At 36.8% G+C, this 24376-nt stretch overlaps 1 pseudogene; it reads left to right on the plus strand.

Moving 5' to 3' along the window:
- The first annotated feature begins 785 nt into the window (after positions 1-785).
- LOC133096600 (protein ILRUN-like) overlaps positions 786-24376 on the plus strand; it is a 202771-nt pseudogene continuing 179180 nt past the window's right edge.

The following is a 24376-nucleotide window of genomic DNA, read 5'->3' on the forward strand; positions in this document are numbered from 1 at the left end:
CACAGGTCCTCATTCTCTCTTGGCTCCTTGGAACTCCCGCCATATGGCACCCTGCATGTGCCTCCCCTTCCAGGACCTGTGGGTATAAAAAATCTCTTTCACTCACATGGTGTTATTCCATGATCCTACCTGACAGATCTTCCTAAAATCCCATTTAAGTTATAAAAGTATTCCTTACAACACACCTGGGCTAGTTGAAGAAATCACATTCCAGATATTCCTTAACAAGTATGAAGTTAATTCCTCAGAAAGCATAGGAGCAGGGCCCTCCTGGCCACTAGGCACCGTAGGTAGAGTGTGGAGAGCCCACGATATTTTTTAAGGACCCATAAAATTTTTACTATTTAATTTCTTCTAAAATCAGAAAAAGTGAATGTATTGATAAAGAACATATAAGAATAGGAGAGGGGGGTGGGAGAGGGTTGGATTGGGAGTTTGGGATTAGCAGATGCAAACCAGTATATGAAGAACGGATAAACAACAAGGTCCTACTGTTTAGCACAGGGAACTATAGTCAATATCCTCTGATAAACCACAATGGAAAAGAATATGAAAAAGAATGTATATATATGTATAACTGAGTCACTTTGCTGTACAGCGGTAATTAACACAACATTGTAATTCAGCTATACTTCAATAAAAAATAAATTAAAAAAAGAACATATAACAATAAATCCAGCCTGGATTATATTCCTCTTTTTAAAGTCATATAATATAATTTTTAATTTTTTTTATGTAGGAAGGGGCCCATGAAAACAAATGTCCCTATGCCCAGAACCGGTAGGATGCATCCTGGAAAGAAGCTGAGTGCACGAGGTGAGTGAGGTAGAGAGAAATTCAAACAGTTGGGAGATTACTGGGAAAGAGCACAGAAGTCCTTAAGGCCATATTTACACTTGAGCTTTTACCCTGAGAGAGATGAGAAACAATTAGAGAATTCTGAACATAAATTAACATTTTAAAAGGATCGTTATTGCTGTGCTGTAGAGAGTAGATGGTAAAGGCAAGTGGATTATTGAAGATACTGGCAAAATCAAAGTGAAATCATTCTCTGGCAGAGGTGACATGAAGTAGTCAATTATTGAATGCATTTATTAGTGTCCAACATCCAGAAATAGCAAGACTAAAACCACCAGATCACTAAAATAGTAATTAGCAAGAGTTTATTGTGCACATATAACAGTTTGTGAACTGGGAGCTCTCAAACCAACGTGGGAATGAGGCTCAGAGGTATTGCTATAGGAGAGCTTATACAGTGAAAAAGTAGAGGCTGCTTATTCTGTACAATGATGGGTTATAGCATTAGAGCTTCCCTAGTGATAGTGGATTGTTTAAAAGTGGACACCACTTGCCAATTTGGGGGAACAGCTTAAGTTCCATTTATGATTTTCTGAGGCATTTGCAAGAAGTCACCAAAGTTTTGTTTGTTTTGTAAAATAAGCTAAATTAAGTTTTGCTTATGTGGCCTAATTGATTTTGTCTGTTTAGGGAATTTTCAAGTCTGGTCTCTATTTCGTACTTAACTTTAACTTAAGTTAGAATTAAAAGGATTTGCTAATTGTTTGAGACTGGGGGCCTAAGAGAATGAGCCTGCAAACGGATGTACTTAATTCTCCCCACCAAAAGGAAACTGGAGTCAACTACTGTCTGCCTGCTTTTAACTTCTCCAGTAAAAGGCCATAGCTTGCTCCAAAGATTTTTATTGTTAGCATCAGCTGCTTCTTCTATATTCAGACAAGTAAATGCAGAAATATAAACAAAAAGTGTGATAATGACTGAATAGTGACAATGACGGCAGAGTAGAAATTTTGGTGTTTTCTTTTCTCTAATCAGGAGACCTTTTGTATGTTAGGATCATTTACTCTTTAGTTACCCATGACGGTGTTAGAAGCAATTGCAGTGAATATCGGATGTTGTCAACATTAATGTCTATGCCAATGATTTTCAAACAGATAAACAGTGCCGTCACTGCAGAGGCAATGAGATTGCTGAGATGAGAAGTGCATGATGGGCATATCCCAGAGGGAGTAGCTAGGAGACAAGGTGGTGAGGGGGGAAAGGAGGGGGGTGCCATGTGGAACAGACCAGTAGAATGCCTGGTAGTATCTGAACATTTTACTGAGGATGGGTTGGCTCCATTATAAGTAATGGCCCACTATCAGCATTTTTAATTAGGTTTTACAGTGATTCTTTGCTCTGTTTCATTCTCTTGCCCTCTTGTAGGGGAAAAAAAAAGTATATGGTATTCAAGTCAGATTTCCAAGGGGAAGAAAAAGAAAAGCAAACTCTCTAAAATGGAGATTGAAGTCATAACTATGGCTTCATTAACAGAATACTCAACGAACTGAACCACAAACAATATTCGGTTTTCTGTAGATTAGAACACAAACTTCTGAAACTTAAAGTTTGCTTGAGAGTTGTGTGAGAGTTGTGGAAATGGGAATTTTTGCCAAGAGATTATGAATTTACATTGTTTTCTGGTTAATAATGGAAAGCCAAGTGGAAAAAAAATCCTCCAAGGGCTGACACTCTTAAGCCTAACCCAGTCAGCAGGTCAAGAAACTTCTATCATCTTCTTGTAAATTGATCTGTTCTAATTATAGCTCAAAGGAATTATCAGGGAAACTCCTGGAAACAGTAATTAGTCAAAAAAGATTGAGATGCCCCATCAAACATTTTAGTTTTAAGAAGATATGTTTCATATTTGCAGCCTCCTTTGAACAAGGAGCCCCAGGTGCCAGTGATATAATGAGGGCACTTTATAATACTGGGGCATGTGGTCTCCAAATGAGACAGACTCTAGCCTCTTCTGCCTTTTATACACATCATTTTGCCAGTTGCTGGAGTTTGCTTTAGTTTCTGGCTTCTCTGTTGACCTGATTAGCTTAACTGAGCATTTAAATTTTATTTATGCATTACTTGCTTCTGCCAATTTCCCAAAAGGATTTCAGGTGAGCTTAACTGGAAGGTCCTTCACAGAACCCTCGGCGTTGTTCCTGTTTGTAATTCACAAATCATTAACACCTCTGTATAGGATGGCCTTGTCAGGCCTCTCGAGTTTTGCAGTTTATACATGGTATTTGTATTATTTATCCTGGGATGTTCTCTCTGCATATCTATTTGCAGTTTTGATGTTTCATTTGGATTCTTGGATTTACATGTTCCGCATATCGACATTTATTTGTTTGAATGCTCTCACTTATCTGCTACCAGTGGGCGTGGCGCGGGGGGGAGGCGGAGTCAGCGGAGGCGGAGTCAGCAGAGGCGGAGTCAGCGGAGGCGGTGGAGCTGGGAGGCTGGGAGACTGGGGGTGGGAGGGGGGAAAGCACGAGAGTGAGTGAGTGTGTGGCTGTGTTTACCCGCACGAGGCAGCGAGACGCCGGGGCCTTCCTCAGAGGAGCAGGGTCTCGGCGCCCGCCAGCAGCTTCTCCCGGTCTTCGGACCCAGCGACGGCTCGGTTGTGAGGATGCGGGGAAGCGAGTGTCCGGCCCCACACTTGGAGGACACGGACCTGGACCCCGAGCTGATGCAGAAGTTCACCTGCCTGGCACCACTGACGAGGACGTGCTCATCTCCGGGTTCCACCAGTTGCTTGGCTTCCAGCTCAACCCGGCCGGCTATGCCTTTTCCTGCCCATGACCAGCTGGAACCTACAAGCAGCAATTGGCGACTATTATGACTTCGAGAGGCCAAACATCAGTGTGCCCTCTATGTCCTTTGTTGAAGATGTCACCATAGGAGAAGGGGAGTCGATACCTTCTGATACTCAGTTTATAAAAACATGGCGGATGCAGAATTCTGGGGCAGAGGCCTGGCCTCCAGGGGTTTGTTTTAAATACGTCAGAGTAGACCAATTTGGACTTGTGCACGTGGTGATGGTGAGACCGCTAGAGCCCCAAGAGATTGAAGATGTCAGCGTCCAGGTGTGCAGCCCGGGCAGAGCAGGAATGTATCAGGACAGTGGCGGATATGCGCGGCCACAGGACTCTACCATGGAGATGTCGTCGGGGTCCTTCTCGGTGTGGAGGTGGGTGGACTTTTAGGAGTAACGCAGCTGCTATCATCTTTTGAAACGGAGTCGACACACAGCCACATCGCAAGGCAGAAGGAAACTTCAATCCCTTTGCCTCTCCCCAAAAGAACCGACAATCAGGTGAAACAATTTAAAAGACCCTGGGGATTCCGGTTCGACTCCATCAGCAAAAACGCATGGGCTCCTGTTCCTGACCGCACCAAGCAAGATGGGAGTAGACCCTCGCAGAACTCTGTGAATCTGTCCCCCAGCCGTCACGCAAACAGCTTGTCCGTAAGGTAGGTGCCCTCGGAGAAGAGGAGAAAGGGCAGGTGGTGGGCCTTGGGATTTGTGATACCCCTTCATGGCAAACCTAGAAGCCTAGAATGTTCTTTAGGACTGCTTAGCTCTCCTGCCAATGCAACAGCACAAATACCTACCCCCGCACGTCCATGTCCTGTGGATATTGTTCCATACACGTTTGTAATTTACTACTGTCTCTCTGCTCTGGTTTGGGTGTTGAAAGAACCAACTTCTCTACCTTTAGCATTAACAACAACAAAAAAAGTCAAAATATCACCATTCTTCCAGTGTAAATGCATACTAAGTGTAGAGCAGCAACACAGCTTTGGAATTCGTTCCTACTGTGTTTTTTTTGGTTTTGGGTGGGGTGTTTTTCCTGAGGAAAAAGACAAGCTCAATTATTTATCCTAAATGTTGTTGAGCTTCCAGTTTATTTACCTTGTTTGTGTGAGTTTCCAGTTTATTTACCTTGTTTGTGTGTCTTGTTGATATTTTTCCAGTCTCTTATGGCCCATCAACCTCACTCACAACCCGGAGTGGCCCAAGTGATATTTTGACTTTTCATGTGTGAGGAATAAGTGAGAGAATTGTTGAGTTAATCATCATTTTAAATATTCTGATTGTTCCAAGACAGACTTCTAGGTGTTTGATTTCTTGATCTGTTTCTTTCCATGCTTGCTAATTAAACAGAGCCTTTCATGCTCTGCTAAGGTGATGATGGTTCCTGGTTGTTGGTTTTGGTTGGTTGAATAAAGCCCTGATGCTGAGAGCTAAAAAAAAAAAAAAAACAAAAGTTCTGAAAATGTATAATCTCTCTGGCCAAAATTATTTAGTACTTGAAATACCAATTTATCTTATTTGATTGGAAATGCTTTTGGAGAAAGCAGAAAGAAAAAGAGAAGTTTAGACCTTAGCACTCAAGGTAGCATCTGACAAAAGTTACCAACTCTACTGAGCTTTCCTTCTGTGAATTTAGACAGGTAAAAGCTGCTGAAACTCTATTTGTATTCTGTAGTGTAGATAGTCATTCTCAAACTTTAATGTAGTTTAGAATTTCTTGCACTGCTTGTTAAAACACAGATTGCTGGTCTCTACACCCGGTGTTTTTGATTCAGTATCAGGTTTGGGTTTGGGAATTTGTTTTTCTAACAAGTTCCCAGGTGAAGGTGATGTTGCTGGCTTGAGAACTGCTGATGTTGTAGGTTACGCCAAAGTTTAAGACAATAATTTTGCTCTTAGAAATTGTCTCTTTGTTGGAAAAAAAGGCATGAAGCCTAAATTTTGATCTCAGTATATTACTCCATGCAAGCTCTTTCCAAGGTACGTCTATTATTGGTGGCTGAAATTGTTTAACATTTAAATTCTAAATACAAAGCTGTTTACTTCTAAGACATGTATTGATCCTATGTACAGAGAGAAAAAAGGCTTATTAGGACAGAATTCTGTTTATTTCATTGTGCCTGCTGTAAGAAATAGAATCATTGATTTACTGACTTTTTTTTTTTTTTTTTTTTTTATGGCTGTGTTGGGTCTTCATTTCTGTGCGAGGGCTTTCTCTAGTTGTGGCAAGCGGGGGCCACTCTTCATCGCGGTGCGCAGGCCTCTCACCATCGTGGCCTCTCTTGTTGCGGAGCACAGGCTCCAGACGCGCAGGCTCAGTAATTGTGGCTCACGGGCCCAGACGCTCTGCGGCATGTGGGATCCTCCCACACCAGGCCTCGAACCCGTGTCTCCTGCATTAGCAAGCAGACTCTCAACCACTGCGCCACCAGGGAAGCCCTGATTTACTGACTTTTTATGAATAAGCAGTACCGGTTCAGAGTAGGTAAATTTAAAATATGGTGTAAAAAATAATATAAAACCAAATGTTTTAACTCCACACACCCGGAGGTAATAATTTTACATTTTAGCATTTAATATTGCAGATTGTGTATGTGTATATTTTATATATATTTATATATAATACTATATATAACATTTACATATTATTTTAATTCTGATTTATTTTACTTAATATTACATAGTAATTACATTTTCTTACCAAAATATTCTTAAATAATTTTTAAATAGTTACAGAGTAATCAATCATAATATATCAAAATCCCATCTCTAAACATTAGAGTTCGGCTCTTAATATTTACCTTGTAATGAGAATTTTATCACTCTTAATTACATACTTGTTGCCTACACCTGTGAAAATATCCACCTAATGCCTCATCTCTGTCTAACCAAAACCATTTAATCCAGATCCGTCCACAGCCTGTAAAACTCTCTGTGACTTAAAACATGTTTTTTCTGGTATGATCCTCTTATCACATGTGAGGTTTTAAATTCTTTCACTAGTTAGAGTCTCTCCTACTTAAAGTAAGATCTCTATGCACACAGAGCCATGGCAGTCCTTGAGTAAGTTTGTCATATTCCCACCTGTCCATAAGCATTCAGCACATTTCTGCTAACTTGCTCTATGACAACCTGGATATCATGTGTCTTTGGGAAAACATAGTCCCACTTAAATTTCTTCCTTCTAAATCTCCTGTTTAAGGACAGCTATGGTACCTACTACCGTAAGGCCAGGGATTTTTGACAACAGATCATGGCAGAGTCTTGTCAGAAACAACTCATTTAGCAAAACTTCTGGCATGTGGCATTTATTCAGCCAGATGATTTTATACTCATGAGAAATGAGAACTTTTCTGTACTTACAATTTGATTTTTTTTTTGCTTCATCTCATTTAACTCTTGGTAAAATCCTTGTGTGTCTCATCTGTACAAACAAAACATTATTTATAGCAAATCTCTTCCAGCTCAAAACTCAACATTACCACCAGCTCCCTCTTTTAATATCCACCAAATTAGACGATGATATTCTCTATTATCTGGCCCAGTCTCACTATAACAGCGACATTTCTTCTGGTGATTCTTGTCCTTAAGGACTTGAAATTGCCTTAAAAACTAACCTGAGAGCATCAGGATTTATCTCCCACCTTGATTCCCATCTAAGGTCTATGAAAAACAGTCCCTGAACGGTGCTTGACACATAGTAGAACAACCAATATTTGTTGAATGAGTAATTCGTTAACACTATTAAAATTTAGCAGATGTTTTACTTTTTTTTTTTTTTTACAGAAATTAACTTTCAGTTAACAGGGGGTCTGCTTGGTTTTCAGGCTGTTGTTTACTTATATTGATGTATTAATTTACAAATCATTTCCTTCCAAAAAGAATTTGAAGTACAGTATATAAAATATCTGTATAAGTCCATTAAACAATAAAAGTATAATGGATGATTAAAGAGTATATTATGTCCCTCTCAAATTTATTTAAAATCAAAAATAAGCTTAATTTGTCTTCCACATGCAAAATCCATAATGAATGGTGGGTGTCGGTGGTTAGAAAAAGGAGATTGACTTTAAATAAAAAATACCACTTAGTCATGATGATTATAACACATTTTAAATATGAGTCACTGTGTGCTTATGTTTAATATTTTAATAGCATTTATAGAATAAAAATTATGAAAAATTTAGATATATTGACATTTCTGGGTTTAGAATAGTAACAATTCTTATGTCATTAAATATGTACTGTTCTTGGCAATGGGCATGAAAATATTGCCTAGGCACATGAAGTTATACCATTTGGAGAGTATAATATTCATTTCAGCATGACAGTCTTAAATGCAGGGATTAAAATAATTTTTCTTTTTCAGAGTAATAAATTTATGATTCAACTGGCTTGCATCCACTTATTTTCCCCAGTACATGCAAAAGTGTTCAAATATTAGATCTGAAATAACTTGACTTTCTATTTAAATTTTCGTGAGTTAATGACAGCAGGAGATTAAAAAGGAGCAAATACCTTGGGCAAGTGCCACTGCTCTGTTGGAGTTTTGTTTTAATGGAAGTTCATTTTTTTCTACTGGAAGACTGTGTGAGATTTAGAGTTTAAATACGAACCGTATAATTCATGAGTTAGCTCATGAAGTAATTTGCTTTAACTGTGAGTCTCAGTTGTGTATTTCTTTTTTTTTTCTTTTTTTAATGACATTTATTCTTCTCTTTCTAACTTTGCAAGTAATATATGTTCATTGCAGACAATTAGAAATACATAAAAACATGAAGTAAAATTAATAATCACCCATAATCCCCATCCCCCAGAGATAACCATCATTAGCATTTTAATGTATTTCTTCCCAGTATCTACATATTTTTTTTTATACTGTATATCTTAATTTTATTTTTTTTAACATCTTTATTGGAGTATAATTGCTTTACAATGGTGTGTTAGTTTCTGCTTTATAACAAAGTGAATCAGCTATACACAGACATATATCCCCATATCCCCTCCCTCTTGTGTCTCCCTCCCACCCTCCTTATCCCACCCCTCTAGGTGGGCACAAAGCACTGAGCTGATCTCCCTGTGCTATGCGGCTGCTTCCCACTAGCTATCTATTTTACATTTGGTAGTGTATATATGTCCATGACACTCTTTCACTTCGTCCCAGCTTACCCTTCCCCCTCCCCGTGTCCTCAAGTCCATTCTCTATGTTTGCATCTTTATTCCTGTCCTGCCCCTAGGTTCTTCAGAACAATTTTTTTTTCTTTTCTTGGATTCCATATATATGTGTTAGCATACAGTATTTGTGACTTACTTCACTCTGTATGACACTCTCTTAAGTCCATCCACCTCACTACAAATAACTCAATTTCGTTTCTTTTTATGGCTAATTGATATATGATTGACATACAACACTTTGTTAGTTCCAGGTACGCAGCAGCATGATTCAGTATTTCTATACACTATAAAATGATCACCATGATATGCCTAGTTATCATCTGTCACCATACAAAGATACTACAGTTGTATATTTCTAAATCTGCAGAACATAAATGCCTACTTCATGGACTGGTGTAAAGATTAAATAAAATGTTACATGAAATGATTTTTCTAAATGCATAAAAGATTGTCGTAGTACTTTCCCCAAATTTTATTTGTCATCTTGTCTAGTATTCCCAAGGATGGGAATGGTACTAAAACTATTCCTAAAAAATTCAAAATATTTACAAACAAGCAGAGAAAATTAATGCAGAAATCTTGAAGAGGCAAAACAGCATGGAATTTTTGAGGAACACCTGTAAATTGGTAAAGCTAGAGGGAAGAGACAATGAAAAGAAGTAGTCTGAATGCAACTAGAAAGTTAGATACCTTCCACTCATACCCACTGATGACTAAATGTTTCCTACCCAGACACTGCTTTTACTGACCCCAGAAACTATGCTAATTTTCCCCCTACTCCTGGACTGCCATTGGGCCATCTCTCTGCTTGTGAACATGGTATTGGCTGCACCAGAATCCGTTCATTACCTAACTTTTCATTGAATCTCCACAGACAGAATTAACCTCTCCTAATCAACACATTCTGTATGTTTTATTTTTAGAGACCCATATCTATGGTCACCTTTTAGATGTAAACTTGTCTAGTACAAGAACTTAATTCCTAATCATCCTAATATTTTCAAAGCATCGATCAGATTGCAAGTAGCAGATACAAGAGATATTTATTAAGCTGACTCCTAAATTTTGTAAAGTACGTTTATTTAGCAAATTTTATTACTTTATATTTATCATATTTATTATGTTATTTAGCAAATTTTATTATTGCTGTATCATCCAGAGGCACATACAATTACTACTGTCATTTAAAATCAGTGGGAGTGGAGGGGGATTTTGCAAGGTATATTTGCTAATGTTCAGTACATACAGGAGTTTCACAAACTAAATTCACATTATGAATATTCACATTAGGTACAGAGCATAAGATCTAACTTGTGGACTGGGGTTACAATATTGTGGAGGAGCATTAGTAAGCTTACTTGCTTGCAGAAAAATATCACCTCCTTAACCTAACTTTTATCAGAAATAATGCTGACATTTTTGTCTTGATACTTTTGACTTCTCTCTTTCAGTGGGTTTTGAACTCAGAGAATGGATACTGCATTGTATATAATGACTCCCTTGAACTATAGCAAGGATAACTTCAGTCAATATAGTGGCAAGAAAAGAACAATTTATTATGTTTTTTTGCTTTAGATTTATACGTTTGCCTTTTAAAAAATTTTTGTTTTGTACTGGAGTATAGTAGAGTGTATTTTTTTTAATTAGAAGGATATTTATTTTTTCTTTTCCATTATAGTTTATTACAAGATATTTAATATAGTTCCCTGTGCTATACAGTAGGACCTTGTTGTTTATTTTATTTATTTAAAAAAATTTTTTTATATTGGAGTAGAGTTGATTAACAGTGTGTTAGTTTCAGGTGTACAGCAAAGTGATTCAGTTATACACATACATGTATCTATTGTTTTTCAAATTATTTTCACATTTAGGTTATTACAGAGTATTAAGCAGAGTTCCCTATGCTCTACAGTAGGTCCTTGTTGGTTATCTATTTTAAATAGAGCAGTGTGTACATGTCAATCCCAAACTCCCAGTCTCTCTCTCCTCCACCACCCTTCCCTGGTACTAGCCATAAGTTCTCTAAGTTTGTGAGTCTGTTTCTGTTTTGTAGACAAGTTCGTCTGTATCTTTTTTTTTTAGATTCCACATATAAGTGATATCATATGATATTTGTCTTTCTCTTTCTGACTTGCTTCACTTAGAATGATAATCTCCAGGCCCATTCATGTTGTTGCACATGGAATTATTTCATTTTTTTATGGCTGAGTAATATTCCATTGTATATGTGTACCACATCTTCTTAATCTGTCCTCCGTTGATGGACATTTAGGTTGCTTCCATGTCTTGGCTATTGTAAACAGCGCTGCAATGAACATTGGGGTGCATGTATCTTTTTGAACAATGGTTTTCTCCGGATATATGCCCAGGAGTGGGATTGCTGGATCATATGGTAGCTCTCTTTTTAGTTTCTTAAGGAACCTCCATACTGTTCGCCATAGTGGCTGTATCAATTTACATTCCCACCAACAGTGCAAGAGGGTTCCCTCTTCTCCACACCCTCTCCAGCATTTATTGTTCATAGACTTTTTGGTGATGGTCATTCTGACTGGTGTGAGGTGATATCTCATTGTAGTTTTGATTTTCATTTCTCCAGTAATTAGTGATGTTGAACATCTTTTCTTGTGCCTCTTGGCCATCTGTATATCTTCTTTAGAGAAATGTCTATTTAGATCTTCTGCTCATTTCTTGATTGGGTTGTTTGTTTTTTTGATATTGAGCTGCATAAGCTATTTGTATATTTTGGATATTAATCCCTTGTCGGTCTCATCGTTTGCAAATATTTTCTCCCATTCTGTGGGTTGTCTTTTCGTTTTGTTAATGGTTACCTTTGCTTTGCAAAAGCTTTTAAGTTTAATTAGGTCCCATTCATTACTCTAGGAGGTGAATCCAAAAAGATATTGCTGCGATTTATGTCAAAGAGTGTTCTGCCTATGTTTTCCTCTAAGAGTTTTATAGTATCCAGTCTTACATTTAGGTTTTAATCCATGTTGCATTTATTTTTGTGTATGGTGTTAGAGAATGTTCTAATTTCATTCTTTTACATGTAGCTGTCCAGTTTTCCCAGTACCAGCTATCAAAGAGACTGTCTTGTCTCCATTGTATATTCTTGCCTCCTTTGTTGTAGATTAATTGACCATAGGTGCGTGGGTTTATTTCTGGGCTTTCTATCCTGTTCCATTGATCTGTAGTGACTTGGACTCTAAATCCACAACAAGGGGCAGAGAAAACAGTACTCAAAATTGGATATTTTTAGAAGTATGGGGATCCTTTATATATGTCATCTGATGATATATTTACTAGTGGAACTAAGGGCTTCTTATTAGGGTATATTTGAACTTGTAGAGAGATGTTAAAGCTGCATGTTTATTAGCACCTATTAATATTTGTTATTGCTAATATATTAATAGAAGAGAGAAAGATTTTTTTTTAGTGAGCATATTTTCTATGACCGTACTGAATCCATTCTCTGACTTTTACTTTTTAATGCTGGGAGAAAAATTAGATACTTATATTTATAAGAAGTATACTGAGTCCTAATAGATTTGAGTTCACAATCCAGTTTAGCCATTGACTATCTAAAAATGGGCAAAGTAAGACAATATCTCAATTTTCTCATATGTTTATCTCAAATTCATTGTGTCTATCTCATAAAAAATAAAATATAATTTATGGAAGGCATATAAAGGCATTGTCTGTCACAGAAATGCTTCCTAAAATATTATTACTATGCTTGGAGTTGTGGAAATTACAAAGGATATGAATATTGGAATAATAAAGTTAAGTAGAGAAAAGAAATAAGTAACAGAGGATCGCATATGGCATGTTACCAATGTCCAAAACAAAGAATGCTAAGCAAGATGTTATGTAGACAATAAAGAATCTGATTCAACTATAAAAATTAAGGCAAGTGAATAAAGAACATAGTCAATTTGAAATTGTATTTATGTGTGGAGAGATGGCGGACAGAGTAGGATAGGAGCACATAGACTAAGTAAATCATTGCCAATGTGTTAGTCCTCAGAGGAGAGGGCTAAACTAGTGCCAATCTTTGTGATTCATTCTGTCTGTTTACCTGAGTTCCATGAAAACTACAAAAGAAATATGATTAAATTGCTGTGAGAGAAAAGGATATGAAAAGTGATTGGAAGGGGAATATATAAACATATTTTTGAAAATCTATTATTTCATAAAAGGATGAATTCAATATTATATCTAAGTTATTGGCCTTGAAAAACTCTTTTCAAAAGTCTATAACAAGAGAATTGCAGTTGATTGTACATGAATGAAAAATCTATAGGCCAGTTACCTAGATGTTCAGGATCTGACCTGCTTCAGGTTAATGATATTTTTGGAATTTGAATGCCTAGGTCTAAAAAGTTTGAAAAGGGCACAGTGTTCAGCTAAAGATACATTCTGATAAAATGAATATATTTGAACAATTGTAATTCATTGCTTTAAAACGGTTCTTATCTAACAAATCATATGAATGACTCTGACCTAAAATAGAATTCCTGCCAAGAACATGATTTTATTGAACTTCTCTATTACAACGTGTACTATTTTTTCCAAAGTATTTGACTTAGAACATTATAACATTATAGACAGATACTTTTTAGCTCAGTGAATTCTTCTTTGATTATTAAATAGTAAATATAATATATTTTAAAAATGGATGATCACTAAAATTATTTTGGAAGGTTTTCATTTTTTAGATGCCTACTGTCCAGGGTTTTTCATCCGTGGCACTGTTGACATTTGGGCCAGAAATTCTTTGTTGTGGAAGGCTATTTCACTTACTGAAAGATGTCTAGCTGCACCCCTGTCCTCAAACCACTAAATGACAGTAGCACATACCAGATGTGACAGCCAAAAATGTCTCCAGATACTGCCCAGTGTTCCCTTAAGGGCAAAATTGCTTCTGTCCCTGTTGAACACCACTGCTATAGTGATTAGACTCTCAGGTAAACATTTTCAACTGTATGGGAGAAGAAAGGCCAAATACAGATGGGATTTCAAATTTCAGAAAACAGGTAGTATAGAGTTGAAAGAACAATGTGATTGATGTTTTCTTAATTTCTGTAAACTAAGCTGCTTATGTGACCAATTTTAGGCCAGTCATGGCCTTAAAATGGGGAACGAGGGAGAAAAGGGTTGAAGTGGCATCTGATTTTAGAAATATAATCTGTGAATTATAAGGCATTAATTTGAATCATTCACCTCTCATTCTGGGTGACATACTCACCTTGAAGGAGGAACTGCTAAAACCTGAGATGAGACGGTCCCCTGGGAAGAAAAGATGTCCTTTGACTCTCACTACTGGCTGCTGTGGGGTCCTCCTCCTTTGCCCCAGCCAGAGAAAAATTCAGCAAAATTAATAACTTTTTTGAGTTGTTATGGCAGAGTTTTTTAGAAGTAATAAGTAAAGCTCAGATGAAAAAATTACTTCAGAAAAAGAAAAACAAACCTTGTAAGAATTTTAAAAATATCAGATGTAGGAGAAACTCAACTTTCAGAACATTTATTTCTTACAAAGATAAATATTGAGCACCTACAGTATGCCAGGAACTGAAAAATGTGGAATGCAGCAAAGAATAAATAAGAAAAACAATCTATTTGTAATGCATACATTTTCAATAGAGACATACCAAAAAATAACTAAATTGTATACAGTCAGCCTTCTGTAACCTCAGGTTCCTCAACCACAGATTCAACCAACCGGATTTTGCACTAAATTTGTGATTGGTGGTTTTGAGGAATCTGTGGACTTCCTGAGTATATGGTGGGACAACTATGGGACTTGAGCATCTGCAGATTTTGGAATTCCTGGTGGGTCCTGGAAGTGATACCCCACTGATACCTAGGGATAACTGTGGTACCTCAGAAGATGATACTTGCTATGTAGAGAAGTAAAAATAAGGAGTGATAGGGTAAGGGTTGACAGAGCTTTAATAAAATCACTCACTGAAGAGGTGGTCTCTACACAGACACTAAAAGGAAGTGAAGGACAACATCGGGCACCAGTTTGAGGAAACAGCAGGGGCAGAAGCTCCAAGTGGGAGTGTGCCTGGGACTATCCAGAGAACCACAAGGAAGGCAGAATTGCTGGAGTGGACAGTCTGTGAGTGAGGATAGTAGATGATTAGGTCAGAGAGGTAACCCTCTGGTGCTGTGAAGGTCATTGTAAGGATAGTGGGCTTTACTCTGAGTGAGGTGGGGAGAAATAGAAGATTCTGAACAGAGCTTAGGCATGATCTAATTTATATCTTGTAGGTTCATCCTGGCTTTTACCCTGTCGATTACAAATGGAAGATGTATCAAGGTTAGAAACAGGACAGCTCCTGATACTTAAGAGGTACAGCAATAAACAGGTGAAGCATTAAGGAGGCTTAAACCTGAGTTGTAGCAGTGGAGGTGACGAGAAATTTATGAATTCTGGCTATATTCTGAAAGCAAAATCATTTTATTTGCTGATAGATTGGATGGAGGAATGAGAGAAAGGACACTCCAAAGTTTTTGGCTTTAGTAACTAGTAGGTGGAGTTGACATTGTGGCATTAGGGAAGATTGCAGATGGGGCATATTGTAGGAGGGAGAGGTGGTGTCCACCTTTGAATCGTATTAGAGATGCTTACTAAACTTCCAAATGGGGTTTTCAAGGAGATTGTTCAAATGAGTCTGGATGTCAACATATAAACATTTAAGCCAGGGTCTGGATGGTATAGACATAAGAAAGCATGTATAGATGGAGGAGATTTTCGAGTATGGAGCCCTAGGACCCTCCACCATCAAAGGGAAGACAGTAAGGAGGACAGCCAGAGCATGTGGTCTCTTAGAAATCAAGTGAAGGCAGTGCCTCAATGTCATAGGAGTGGTACACTGTTTCAAATACAGGTAATAGTTCAAATAAGATAAAGAATGAGAATTCATCTTTAGATTTAGCATTTAGAAGTCTTTGGTGAGGACACATTAACAGAATCTATGTTTTGATGCCAGCAAAAGCCTGATAAAAGTAGGTTTATAAGAGAATCAGAAGAATTTGAATACAGTGAGCACATGTAATTAACTTGAGGATTTTGCTGTTAAGGAGAACAGAGGAATGGAGTAGTTACTGAAGGAGACATGAACTAATGGGAGTGCTTTGTCAAGACAGAAAAAAAGAGTGTGTTTCAATACTGATGGAAAAAACCTAGTGGACAGAGAAAAATTGATTATGTAGGAGAATTGTGGAATTTTGTTTGTAAGTAAATGTGGTGTGAAAGAGTGTGGACGTTCTCTTCTCATTGTTTCTATTTTACTGGTAAAAATAAAAATAATAATAATAATAATAAAGCAACTTTCTTAGTGCAGAATAAAATGTTGAATGCCCGAGGAGAGAGGAGGTAAGAATTAGTCATCTAGAAAAGGAGGAAAGTGACTGACCAGAGAAACGTAATATTACCAGCAGCATTAATAGTCGCATGAATATAATGTCACAATTCTGTATTATTCTCCAGCTACATTCAGTTTCAGGGAAACAGGCTTGGAGTAAGTGACACTTTGCATTAAAGCAAAACAAAAGGAATGGCATGGTTTTCTTGACAAAGCCAGGAAGGGCAAGGAAGTTAAGGGAATGTGCAAGGGAGGATTACAATAATTGACTATGAATTTTAAAATGAGGAAAGAAAGAAGTGAGAATATGTGGCTGTCTCTTGTCTACTGAGTTCAACTTTGGGGTCATATGTTCATTTTCTATTGACTACTTATATTTAATTGACTATGGATCAAATTTTCTTTCTTTGTATATGTATTTATTTTTATTGAACACTGGCCGTGACTGTGGACTCTGTTTTCTTCTTTTAGCATCTTGATTCTTATTCAGATGGCTGGCTAAACACTTTGAATTTGTGTAGCCGTAGATTTATACTTTTAATGTGAATCTGTGTAAAGCTTAAGGTATTCCCCGAGCTGCTCAGGACTCATTCATCAGAGTCTATCTTCCATAATACCTGATTAAATCTTTATTTTAAGCTTTGCTAAAATCTAGTAGAGTGCATTCTAGGAAATGCTTACTTCCATAGTAAGGATTTTCTCTTGTCTTAATTGGTTTTCAGAGGAGTTAAGGAGGTTATAATGAGGTTTCTCCAACCTGGCAGGACCAGAATTCATGTCCCCAAGACTGCTCTTTTCTCTAGTATCTCTGTTCTGTCCTTAACCCAGAGCAGCTACTATCAGGAAAGCCTTACAAAGTTTCCCCCTGTGCATTTAGAGCCCAGCCCTGAGCCACAGCTGTGGCCCCATTACAAATATTAATTATTAGAATCTAATTCTTGTTACTTGAGTGGGAGTAAGATTGTATTTTGTTGTGGTTTTTTATAAAAAATTCATTGATTAATCTGTTTTTATTTGGGTTTTTTCTTCTTTCTTACTGATTTTTGGTCCATAAATATTTTGCATTTCATGATAATTGTCGAAACGTGAATTAATTTTTTTCATTGTCTACTTGTATTCAAATATATGAGTTAGAGTACATGTTAGAATTAATGTTCATGGGTAAAGAAGAGAAATACTTTTATAAAAATAATTCTAGTCAATTAATAACCATCTGCTTTTATTTAGCTTCCTTTTAAGTAAACATACTCTTTTTATTAAAATATTTATCTACATTTAGAGTTTAACCCTTGTGTGTTAGTTCTAGTTACTTCCAAAAACTTTTATCATTAAGTCAGGGGAACAATAAAAATAAATGGTCTAAAAAGGCATTCACAGATTTTAAAGATTTATATTTAAATACTATAAAAATGCCAGTTAAAACCAACTCACCCATTATATAATTTTAGCCCTTGAAAAAATATGGATGGGCTATGTTTGAAGAGTGTATTTTTTTAAAACATGGCCTCAATCAAAAATTTATCTGCCTTTATAAAAAAAAATTTATCTCCCTTTATAATATATTAGTCTCTCTATGTCAAATAAAAAATAAGTATTGTCCTAAAACAAATCCTAATAAATCTGAATGATTGTTTTGTTTCCTTCACCAGATGATTGCACAATAACTCTTCTCATTATATTATATTGAAAGATGCAAGCTTAAAATGTAGTTTATTGTGAGCATGCACATTGATATCATCAATAATAAGCAGATAGTTCTGTAACACAGTGACTTGTGACTAATTTCCTATGCAATCAATCACGAACGTTTGAAATATAATCTCTAGACTTAGAAAAATAAAGAAAACATAATTTCTACTGATTTTCTTTCTCTCTGACTGTAACTTGTATTCATCCATCAAGTTTTTAGGTATCACAAAGCAGCTTCTGGCTAAGTTCGTGATTCCCACATCACTGCATTATGAATGTCTTCAGGCTTCCTCATCCATTCTGTACTGTTAGAATTAAGTTTTCATAACCCTCACTTTTATGACTAATTAAAGATTTATCTAGCAAATCAGGAACAAGATGGCATTTGTCTCTCTCCCTTTCTTTCTCTCACTTTTCCCCTTTTTCCCCTCTTCTTTCCTTTCTTATTATCCAATCTCCCACAAGGAAGTTGATTTTCCCTTTGTAGGAAGGTTAAGCTTTCCTGGATTCGTTAGTGTTCTTTAAAAAGCCCAAGCTTCGCAAGACTCTTGATATTCCAGGAGAATTAGATCTCTAGTCATCTGTCTAGCTAATTAATCTGAGAGAATAATAGAATAATATTAACCTGTAATAAGTGCTCTAAAGAAAAAAAAGAAAGAAGGAATGATAGAATTTATCTGTTCACAAGAAGGTCAAATGGTTACAGCCTGGGAATAAGCTCCTTCCTTAAGCCTCCAAGGTTCCAGGAAGACTGGAGGGGCCTAACCTTGCAGGTGTTTACATTTCAAGGTTCTTGGAAACCTCACTATGTCCTAAAAGACCAGACACTTGGGGCTATCTGTTTTTAAAGCAATTTTGATTGTACACTAAAAGTCTGGATTAAGGAGGATGTATTTTCAGTAACTGGCGGGCATGGCTGCCCCTTGATAAGCAGAAAAAATCGTATTTTCCTCATCTCTCACCTAACATGGTGTCCAACTACTCAGGTGAGACGATTAGCTTGGCTCCAGATTCTGTAGATTAATGTGGTTTCCCATTTCGTGGTGGTGAAAGCCAAAGTATCAACCATAAATCTTTTCCACTAAAATTAGAGATACATTGGAAAGTTACCAAGATTTTAGGGTAGCCAGATGCAATCCACAGTTAACTGTAGACAGAACAATCTCTGCTTCTGTCATCTTAGCTATAGAACCACTGCACTCTTCTTTTTTTTTTTTCTGTCAATGCTGAGAAGATTTTAGATTTGGGTAGAGAAGAGAATCAGGGACTATGCTCTACTTTCATTTAAGAAGCAGATGTGGCTCCCAAGCCTTGTTATTCGAATAGCTTTGCTTTAGTTCGGCTGTAAAGATACTGGAAGCCTAAAGGGCTGCAAATAAAAATGCCCATCAACCTGAAATCAATCATTAAGAGATCATCCTATGCAATTCATTTGTTCCTCCCATCACTAGTAAATGGAAATTGGGATATTAAAGTCACCCATTGGTAGAACTTTAAACTGTAAAAGGAAACTGCTACCAACTGTGGCAACATCAAACTATGTATGGGGTTAATAATGTATGTCAAAATAAAAGTTATGACAACAATCCCATAACAGATGGGGCAGTCAAGGGATGAGTTTGATAGCGTCAAGTGTGAGCTATCAAGTTGAAAGTATAAAGAGGTAGTGTCTTAAATGTAATTAGAATCTGATAAGAGAAGGATGCACATTGTTAGCTCAAGATTAGTCACTAAAAATACTTTTTCAAATCATAGTCAGGAATATAAGAGAGGAAATAAACGTGGTGCTCTAAAAGCTAATAATTCACTCTTTACATAGCAGGTTAGTCAGGACACACAAACATTAAGACCCCTATGCAAGATCAGACCCTGCTTCTTTTAAATGGGAGATTTTAGTTAAGTCAAATCACATTCTGTGTCTCACTTTAATAATCTGTAAAAGGATACATTAGGACTTTTCCCTTACAAACCTAACTTGGAGATGACCTTGAAGATGAATGAGAGAATGTGAGTGAAAGTTTTTCATGTGTGAAATACCAGTTGAGCTATTTTGGTGTTATATTTTTTATTACTTATGTTAATATTATTACTGCTAGTGTACTGTATAATTCTTTATTGACACATTATCCTCTAAAGTATGATGAGTTAGGAAGATTCTGTTCCCCTTTAATTAAGAATTTACTAGACTCCTTTTCAGTAGAAAAGAGAGGAAAATTAATCATGAAATATTCAATTAAGCCATCAGAGAGACTTTGGCCTGCAACCAAAAATATTGATATTTGGGCAATTGCTGCCATTGAAAGCAGAAAAAAAGAAGAGGAGAAGAAGGAGAAGAAATTTATCCACAAATAGTCATCAGGCTAAGATCGAACTCTGTAATTGAATGGAAGGTACTACAGGCCTGAGCCCTATGATAAACTTGCAGTTGAGCTTAAGGTATGGCATATAAATAATTATCTTCAAACTTATAAGAAAACTGTATTTTCAAATGGAAAAAATGAATTGATTGAATCAGCCTCAGTTGTAGAACATATTAAAATGTATTATAGTCTTTCATACTTACAGGATACATTCATGAAAATCTTGAAGCAAATTAACATTTTAAGAATGGAAACATGATATGACTTTTTAAAGCTCACCTTTGCAAAGTGAAGCACAGAGTTCCAGATGGTGAGCCGTGGTCCAACAAAAGACCACAAGCGAAACTGAAATAGAGAAGTTTTATTACTCACAGGTCCTGGAGGAAGTACATAGTACACCTCAGGGGGTCACACAGCGAGGTCAAGGCAGGGAAGAGAGTGGGCAGAGAGAGACAGGACCTGGGGCACATTCCTTTATTAGGTTCACAAGTGAAGTGCATTGGGGTTCCTGGGCTAAGGCTGCGTCGGTCAATTCAAACCTTTAAAAGAATGTGGTTTTGGTAATCTCGTGAGGGTCTTATCTAAGTGGTATATAAGGAGAAGACCCTGGGAAGTGGGGAAGGCTGTTTATTACAAGCGCTATTGGGAAAGTCATTTAAGAAACGTACATTTCTTGTGCCTCTGTGGGCTGTTTCCTAGGGTTTGGGCTTGCATGAGGGGGCTTGTGTCAGTTTAAGGTCCTCACAGTCTGCTTGATCAAACAAAATGGATGCCAAAGCAGCAGTACCATGGAGTAATTTAGCTGAACTCGAGCCAAAACAAAACCCAGGTTCAAACTTGATGACATGAGCAATTCTGGCTAATGGATTAGCAAAGATTTCATAAAGCAAAAGGATTTCTACAATAATTGATGTTAAAGTCAAATATGCTTTCTGATGAAGGAAATTTAAAACTTGCTATGTAACTTGCTAACAGTCAGGAATTTAACAATAGTGTTGGAGACTTCTCCAGTGAGGTAGGATAACAATGGTGAGGCAGGATAGCTTTTGGGAAACACTGTGAGACAAAAATACAACTGGCATGTTTTTTTGTGAGACACCGCTTAGCCTTCCAAGAGAGCATGTTAACACAAAATGCTGAAGACATATTTATGATCCAAGCTAACACTGAAACCAGAGAGCAATCTGGTAATTTTTTGACTCCTGGTTACCTACAAAGTCCTTCCAGAAAGCACTGAGTGTCTATGGTCTTGGTTGGCAAGTACGTGAACCAAAATGCTGTACTGTTCCACCAGGACCTGCCATTAACAATTGAAGTTACAGTGCAGAAGCAAAAGTATGTAAATCATTAACAGTGATAATCAAACAGATTATCCAGATGGATATTAAGGCAAGTACAATGATGTGTGCTGCAAGGGGTATATGTAAGTAATATCTCTACTCCTCCCTCAGTGTTGCTATAAACAACTTCTGTAAAAAATAAAGTCTAAATTTTAAAAATACATATTGAGTTGTTTCTCACTGGAATTGATTCAGTGATCCAGTGTAGAATATTTGTGATGCAAGATGAGCCCAAGGCACTTCAGACAATGTTTCCCTAAATATGATTTATTTCAACTGATTTTGTTATAAATATTATTTTGTCAGTATTTACATGTGTCCTTTTCTAACAAATATTTAGAGAGCTGGTTAAATATAAACTGTATGACTAAGCAACTGCTTTGACACCAACATTCTGGCATACACTGCAGATGGTGTCCAGACTAAACCAATATTTTAATAACTTATAATAAGTAAATTGCCTGAAACGCATGTACAAACAGAAGTGTCACATTACTGAGATCCAAAAATTAAGACTTAGTGCTCATTAAACTATTTACTGAAACTCTTTAATATTTATATCCATATTGTTAAAGCTCCAGGTCCAGAACAATTGTTGGAAAACCAAAGAGGTTTCATAATATGATTTGGCAACAGAGGGAAGCCTCTTGCACTGTTGATGGGAATGTAAACTGATACAGCCACTATGGAGAACAGTATGGAGGTTCCTTAAAAAACTAAAAATAGAACTGCCATATGACCCAGCAATCCCACTACTGGGCATATACCCAGAGAAAACCATAATTCAAAAAGACACATGCACCCCAATGTTCATTGCAACACTATTTACGATAGCCAGGTCATGGAAGCCACCTAAATGCCCATCGACAGACGAATGGATAAAGAAGATGTGGTACATATATACAATGGAATATTACTCAGCCATAAAAAGGAATGAAATTGGGTCATTTGTTGAGATGTGGATGGACCTAGAGACTGTCATACAGAGTGAAGTAAGTCAGAAAGAGAAAAATATCGTATATTAACGCATATATGTGGAATCTAGAAAAAAGTTACAGATGAACCTGTTTGCAAGGCAGAAATAGAGACAAAGATGTAGGCAACAAACATGTGGACACCAAGGTGGGAAAGCAGGGGGGGGCAGTGGTGGGATGAATTGGAAGATTGGGATTGACATGTATACACTGTTGTGTATAAAATGGATGACTAATAGCCTGCTGTATAAAAAAAATAAAATCCAAAAAAAATAATTTGGCAATGGCCGTAATTAATAGGCAAGCTGCTTCTTTATTGTCTACTCCTTAAAAAATATCAGTTTTTATAGAATGTAATCAATGGGAATACAAAGGTCATCCCAACAGCATCTTGAATAATGAGAAGGTCAAAGAAGCACAATCCTCAATCTTTAATATTTCAAATATAAAGCATTTAGGGAATTTGAACATTTGACTTCAGATGTTCTCTGTTCACGACAACATTATAAGTGAGGGGGGAAAGTGGAAGCACAGTAATGTGTTATCCTGACAAAGATTGTAACTACAGTGGAAAAGGGAACATTTTCTATGCCAGTTTATTCTGGATCTTTTAAAAATGTTCAGAAATAGAGCACAAATGAAAATTAGAACCCCAAATATTTTATTCAAAGTAAATTGTAATTAATATGTCAGACAAAAACAAATACCTTCGTATGCATTGACAGCAACTTTCAACTTTTTATTTTGAACTAATTTTAGATTTATAGAAGAGTCACAAAAATGTAGAGCTTTCCTGTATATCCATCATCCAGCTTCTCCTTATGGCAGCTTTTTACATAAAATAGAATCTTTATCATAACTGAAAAATTAATTTTGGTACAATAATATTAAAGTGTAGAAGTTTTTGGATATTACCAGCTTGTCCACATTACAGTTTGTTGTAATTTCCTCCTAGCTAACATTTTTTTTTTCAACATCTTTATTGGAGTATAATTGCTTTACAATGGTGTGTTAGTTTCTGCCTTATTACAAAGTGAATCAGCTATACATATACATATATCCCCGTATCTCTGCCCTCTTGCGTCTCCCTCCCACCCTCCCTATCCTACCCCTCAAGGTGGTCACAAAGCACCGAGCTGATCTCCCTGTGCTATGAGGGATGCTTCCCACTAGCTATCTATTTTACATTTGATAGTATATATGTGCATACCACTCCATATATATGTGTTAGCATACAGTATTTGTTTTTCTTTTTCTGACTTACTACACACTGTATGACAGACTCTAGGTCCATCCACCTCACTAAAAGTAACTCAGTTTTGTCTCATAATATTCCATTGTATATATGTGCCACATCTTCTTTATCCATTCATCTGTCAGTGGACACTTAGGTTGCTTCCCTGTCCTGGCTATTGTAAATAGAGCTGCAAAGAACATTGTGGTACATGACTCTTTTTGAATTATGGTTTTCTCAGGGTATATGACCAGTAGTGGGATTGCTGGGTCGTATGGTAGTTCTATTTTTAGTTTTTTAAGGAACCTCCATATTGTTCTCCATAGTGGCTGTATCAGTTTACATTCCCACCAACAGTGCAAGAGGGTTCCTTTTTCTCCACACCCTCTCTAGCATTTATTGTTTGTAGATTTTTTGATGATGGCTATTCTGACCAGTGTGAGGTGATACCTCATTGTAGTTTTGATTTGCATTTCTCTAATGATTAATGATGTTGAGCATTCTTTCATGTATTTGTTGGCAATCAGAATATCTTCTTTGGAGAAATGTCTATTTAGGTCTTCTGCCCATTTTTGGATT

Source organism: Eubalaena glacialis, chromosome 8 (genome assembly GCF_028564815.1).
Source record: "Eubalaena glacialis isolate mEubGla1 chromosome 8, mEubGla1.1.hap2.+ XY, whole genome shotgun sequence".
NCBI classification, from domain to species: Eukaryota; Metazoa; Chordata; class Mammalia; order Artiodactyla; family Balaenidae; genus Eubalaena; species Eubalaena glacialis.